We start from the raw sequence: 6000 nt of genomic DNA on the forward strand, positions 1-6000 counted from the left end.
TGTTAAGAATCTACTTGCCGTACACACTATAAGTCCGCTAGCAAGACGCGCAAGCAATTTGTAGACAGCCGTGTTCAAACCTTCCAGAGTACGTTTGGTTTTAAAGCGCTGTGACTTGGCTTGAAACAATCAAAGCGCACTTACCAATGCTTAACACAGCCCTTCTATAAACTACTATATCCTGTGCTAGAATAGTCTGGTGAACTGGGGGAGGGGGAGACATCAGGCACTCCCCGCATTGATTTCGCTGACACCGATCTATCCCGCAGCTGCCACCACAGTTACGAAGGCGAGACGCCAACACGGTCCCGAAGGCACCACTGCTCCGAACTCCGCCGCCAAGGTCACCAGCCGTTTGGTAGCGTGTATTACTCAGCTCGCGACTGCTTCTGCGCAGAGCTGATAGACGAGCGGACAAGACGACGGTGAATGCCCTGCACAGGTTTATGTACCCCGCCAAGGCAAGGTTTATGTGCAACATAGAAATAGAGGTGCAACGAATTCGGCACTGGGGCCGACATCATAGAGACTCGAAGAGCTGAGATGTCTTCTCTCGCAGTTGCCAACCACTGTTACGAAGTGCACCGCCGACGAGTTCAAGAAGAGCGCCAAAAAACTCGCCACTGCCAAAGACAGCGGCCGCACCGACAGCGAAAGGGGCTCAAAGCAACCGAGAGGCTTCTCTGACACATATGTGTACTACTGGTGACGCAGGCAGGCAGGCAAAGAACTTTATTAATATACGGAGGCGGCGCTCGATCCCCCTTAGGGGGAAACACCACTGGGCCACTCCCATGACGGGACGGGGAGGTTAAACTCCACGGCTATGTCGTGGGCCCTCTGGATGGCCCGCGCCACAGGGCTTTTTTATAGGCACCGGGTGGATCTTTTGAATCACCAAGGTCCAACCAGAAGTGCCACTGGCCATGATGTCAGAATCCTCCAATTGGGCCCGCCGCTGGGTCACGTCTTGCTCGTCAAATCCGGAACTGCTGCGCGTGGTTGCACCCAAAGCCAAGCGACGTGGCCACGCATTGCGTAAGACTCGCCAGACTGGAAGGCGACGATTGCTTCAACGGGCTCGTGGGCTGAGGGAGCTCGCTGTGCGTTGCGTGAGAGAGCGGCGCCACCTCTTGATGACGTCGTTGATTTGATCGCGTCAGGGGGGTTCGATCGCTGGCCTTGACACAGATTGCCTTTGCAGAGGCATTGACGTTCGGTGTGGACTCCCAGGCGTAACAGTGGGCAGGTGCATAAACTAAGAAGATTGCGGGTATAAATTGGCAGCAGCAAGCACAGAACCGAGTTGACTGGCGGAACATGGGAGAGGCCTTTGTCATCCAGTGGACATAGTCAGGTTGGTGATGATGATTATGGTGATGAATATCCAAAAACAAACATAGGTCAATGAGAAACGCCATAGCGGGGTGGTCCGGAAACTTTACCACTTTGCTTCTTTAACATGCACCTAAATCCATGTCCACGGGCCACAAGCTGTTTCGCCTACATCGAAAGTACGACAGGGATTTGATCCCGCTACTTGCGGGTCGGCAATAGAGCACCATAACCACTTCAACACTCTGGCGGGTAGTAAAGAAACGGTTTTGTCAAAGTCAGTATGCGCTACTTTTCGTCCAGCTGTAAGGAAGCAGGTTCAACTGTATGAGACATAGTGTTGAAAATCACTTTGACGGCATGACAGAGTGATTCCGTTCTCTCCCGTTGCCTACTCCTTGCTTTTCAATGGCATTTTTGACTTGCAGGCGTGGTTAGCGGATATGAAGGTTGGAATGACAATGCAACAGCCGAAATTGGCATTTGCAATTCTAGAAATTTTTTAGTACCATTAGGGGCGTATGTGACATGCAATGTGCAGGATAATCTTTGTGTCGACTGAAAAAGATAACAGTAATCGGCTAAATAATGCGTTTGTTTGTGGCGTGAAACATTCCTTGACGAAGTTTCTTTCGTTTCTAGTGAAAATTATAGTTAATTGGATTGGATTGGATAAACTTTTATTTGGTCCTCAAAATCAGAGATCACTGTGGTGCGGGCTCCTGGAGTCTTGCACAGTTGCAACACAACTTGGATTTTGTGCGGCTTCTCATGGGGCATTCGTTCTTCCCTTCAATGACACGCGGCACCACACTGATACTCGCTAAACAATGGCAAAAAAGATTTCGCTTTAATATTATAGAATGCGACACATTTACTGTTCCTGCCTGTCTGTCCTTCTGTGTGTTTTCGGACCAGAACGGTGCAGTATATGTACACTAAGCAAGTCGGTTGTTGGCCCATAACTAAAAAAATTGGCATATCCCACGTACAGTGGGAATCGATGATATGCGAAGCACGAATGAGAAAGGTTCATATGTCACTTTAAGGTAAGCAGAACGTTACGTGGTGGAGGTAAATGATGCCGTACATGACTTCGGTGTCATGATTATTATGTTTGGATGTGTCGTTTTTCTTCGTCATCTACTCACGTCACGTGATACCAAATTTAGTATATGTGGAGCTAACGAAAGTACCGCAAAAGCATGGTATGTTATCATGTTTTTACATGACACACGTGCCAGGATTATCATGTTCTCACCAGTCATATGCTTTCCTCTTCCATTGACGTCCCGTAACACCAAAGTTGGTATATATATGTGGAGCTAGCAAAACAGCCGCGAGTGACTAATGAAGGGCCCAATGTACTCCAATGTAGCGCTGACGCACGCGCACACTGAGCACAGCGACGCTGCGTTAGCAAAACACGAGCGCCCTATAGTCCGACGCCAGGTGTGACCACCACGACCTTCGTCCGTCGCCGAGGCTCGACGGCAATCAGCGTTTGCAGCATATCGCGCTGATGCGTTACCCAGACAACACTGCGTCTCCGTCTTTTCGTAACGTAGGGACGCTGGACACGCTAAAAAGCGCATGCGTCAAAGCAACGCAATGCGCTGCGCGCCTGCGAGTATATGGCAGGACTGGCGCCTGGCCTGGCAACGCCGGCGTGACGCGACGAAATGAACGCCGGCGAGCACGCGCACAGCGGCACGTCGAAATGTATTGGCGCCTTGACTGTGGCATGTCACGCATACCATGATTATCGTGTTTGCCCCTGTCACATACTTTAGTCATACATTGACATCACGTAATACCAACTTTGGCGTATGTGAAGCTAGCGAAAAGGCCGCGAGCGCATCATGGGTGTAGCATGTAGTCATGTCGTTACATCACACGCACCTCATGTTTATCATGTATGCACCTGTATCATACCTTTGTCGTTATTTCACATCCCGCAATATCAAAATTTATAGGTGAACCTAGTGAAACGGCCACCAGTGCCTCATGAGCGTAGCTTGTAGTCATATTGTTGCATGACAAGCATGCCATGCTTTTCATACTAGTGTCTGTAGCTTGTGCTCGCCATGCAATCAGGTCATACCATAGTATTTTTGCAACATGCTATGTGAACGAAATCACCGCAAGAGCTGCAGGACCAGGAAAAGTAAATCTTGACATTCATGACATGCATACCATGATTTTAATGTAATGACTAGTCAAATACGTTCATCATACAGTCATGTTATGCCATGCCAAGTTTGGTATCGATACCATTATTGAAACGGCCAGGAGAGCTAAAGTCGTAGGTGGCTAGATAGATAGATAGATAGATAGATAGATAGATAGATAGATAGATAGATAGATAGATAGATAGATAGATAGATAGATAGATAGATAGATAGATAGATAGATAGATAGATAGATAGATAGATAGATAGATAGATAGATAGATAGATAGATAGATAGATAGATAGATAGATAGATAGATAGATAGATAGATAGATAGATAGATAGATAGATAGATAGATAGATAGATAGATAGATAGATAAAGTTTGCTAAGAAATGCTTCGCATTTATTATGCCCTATAGGAGAATGGTGCTGCGTCGTTATTTCTGCCCTCCTTTTTTTTTTCATAACCGCCAACAAAAATGATTTGATATCGTGAACTCAGTATTTATTTAGTGCTTGTAGAGAAAATATGTATGGACTGCGTGTATATAGGCGGTACCGTGTATGATTTTTCGCCTTATTGCTTTATTGAAGACCCGCTGCGAGGACACAAGCTTTCAGCAAAGGAGGCAGGGCAGTTTGAAGAAATCAAGGCCAGATGCTGTTTGTAAGCGGTTTTCAATAACATCTGACCTGTAAAAACTTGCTTTGTCCCTTGTTGCTCCCCTCTGTTTTTCTTATAATCTAATATACAGTCCTATTGGGGAAGGGGGAGGGTCAGTTTATTATGACTGAGCGTCCTACTATTTCCTGGCTATGCTTACAGCTTGTAAGGTTTTCCAGCCGTCCATTGCACATATTCGTTCACAGGAACTAAACTTGCTGCAGGAAATTATTTTACAGACAAAAGTAATATTTAGGGTATGAGAAACAGGCTAGCGGAGTTATGCGGTTTACAGAGAACATCGCGAGCTACGCGGTTGTTTCATCCGCCTTCTTTTTCGTTATGCGTACCGCGACACAGCATGGTCTCGAGCCCTGCACTAGAAGGCCTTTAAGTTGTCTGTAGTGATCGGGTGATTTTGCTTCAGTAATCCCCTGGAGGCATCGATGTCTGTATACAGTGACATCGAGGTTCTCTCTCTCGTGAATATATGCTCCCTAAAGATCCTCACTTCGCCAATAAGTTGGGTCTACCAGGTGGGAAAAACAAACTGCTTTAAATGTAATTTATACAAACTCAAGTCACTAACACGTTCTTCCTGTTCTACAAAACGGCGGCTAACATCAGAAAACAACCGCCGAGAACACCACTGGCACCAGTGCCACTGTCTGTGTCCTTCTTTTCTTGCCCCTCGTTATTGGCGCTGTTTTTTATGTAAATCATTGAAATAATCTTATGAAACACTGAAATCGTCAACCTAGTTTTGTTCGTGATACCAGTGTGTCTGACATTTTAGCGGCACTTGTGTGATATTATTGTTGTGATTTTTATCATTTTTCTTATGGCTGCATTCAGGAGGTAGCAATATTTGTTTCTTTTGGTGGACGTATTGGGATATCAATGTTTTAATACTTTCATTTCATATTTATGTACAGCATCCTTGCAGTAGTTTCACATTGGGCTGCAGTATTTGGAAATGAATAAAAGTAACATTTTAGAGCATTCTACACAGGGCTCGGTTACAATTTTATAGGTCCGATATCTGTGACTTCACGAAGAGTTGGTTGAGGTATGTCACTTGAGAGCGTACATTCATTACAAAAAACTTCTAGAAGTCTTGCAGACAGAGTTCAGTTGCAGTCTTATGACGAATATTTGTCACACCATGAAGTGTCAGGCACAACTAGTTAGTTCACTTAGAGCTTATTTCTACTACAGAAAATGCCCAAAGCATTCTACACGGAGCTTAGTTCCAATCTTATGACCAATATAGGTTCTATCATTAGGAGTGACGTGTGCTTTGTTGTATTAGAGGATATTTACACTGCACACATAATTCGAGAGCCTTCTACACAGGGCTCAATTGTAGTCTTATGACCTAAATTTGTCGAATCATGATGTTTCAGGCGTGATTATTGAGTTATTGATAGCTTGAAGTTATGAAGTGTAATTGTACTTAATGTACCAGCACATTCACAATAATATTAATTAATTTTGCAGTGTCGCTATAGGAACCTGGTGATTTATAAACATGATTAGGGGGCGGCTACCTCCTTAGTCACCGAAGAGGGGGAGGGTGCAACGTCAACTCCATAGATTGACATAATAAGGGGGGGGGCACTAAGGCTGTCCCTATATAGATATAATAGTGAGTGGGGCTCTGTACAAACCTTGCCCCCACCCCTCCTCAAGGAGAACCCTGCGCTTTTCTATGATGGGGGTAGAGTATCCTAGACGCGAACTTTCGTTCACGGAAGCAATACGCACCAATGTTAAACTCGGGTGTATTCCGCTGCAGTTACTTTTGTTACTGCGATGTCGATTACT

Source organism: Rhipicephalus microplus, chromosome 7 (genome assembly GCF_043290135.1).
Source record: "Rhipicephalus microplus isolate Deutch F79 chromosome 7, USDA_Rmic, whole genome shotgun sequence".
Classification (NCBI taxonomy): Eukaryota; Metazoa; Arthropoda; class Arachnida; order Ixodida; family Ixodidae; genus Rhipicephalus; species Rhipicephalus microplus.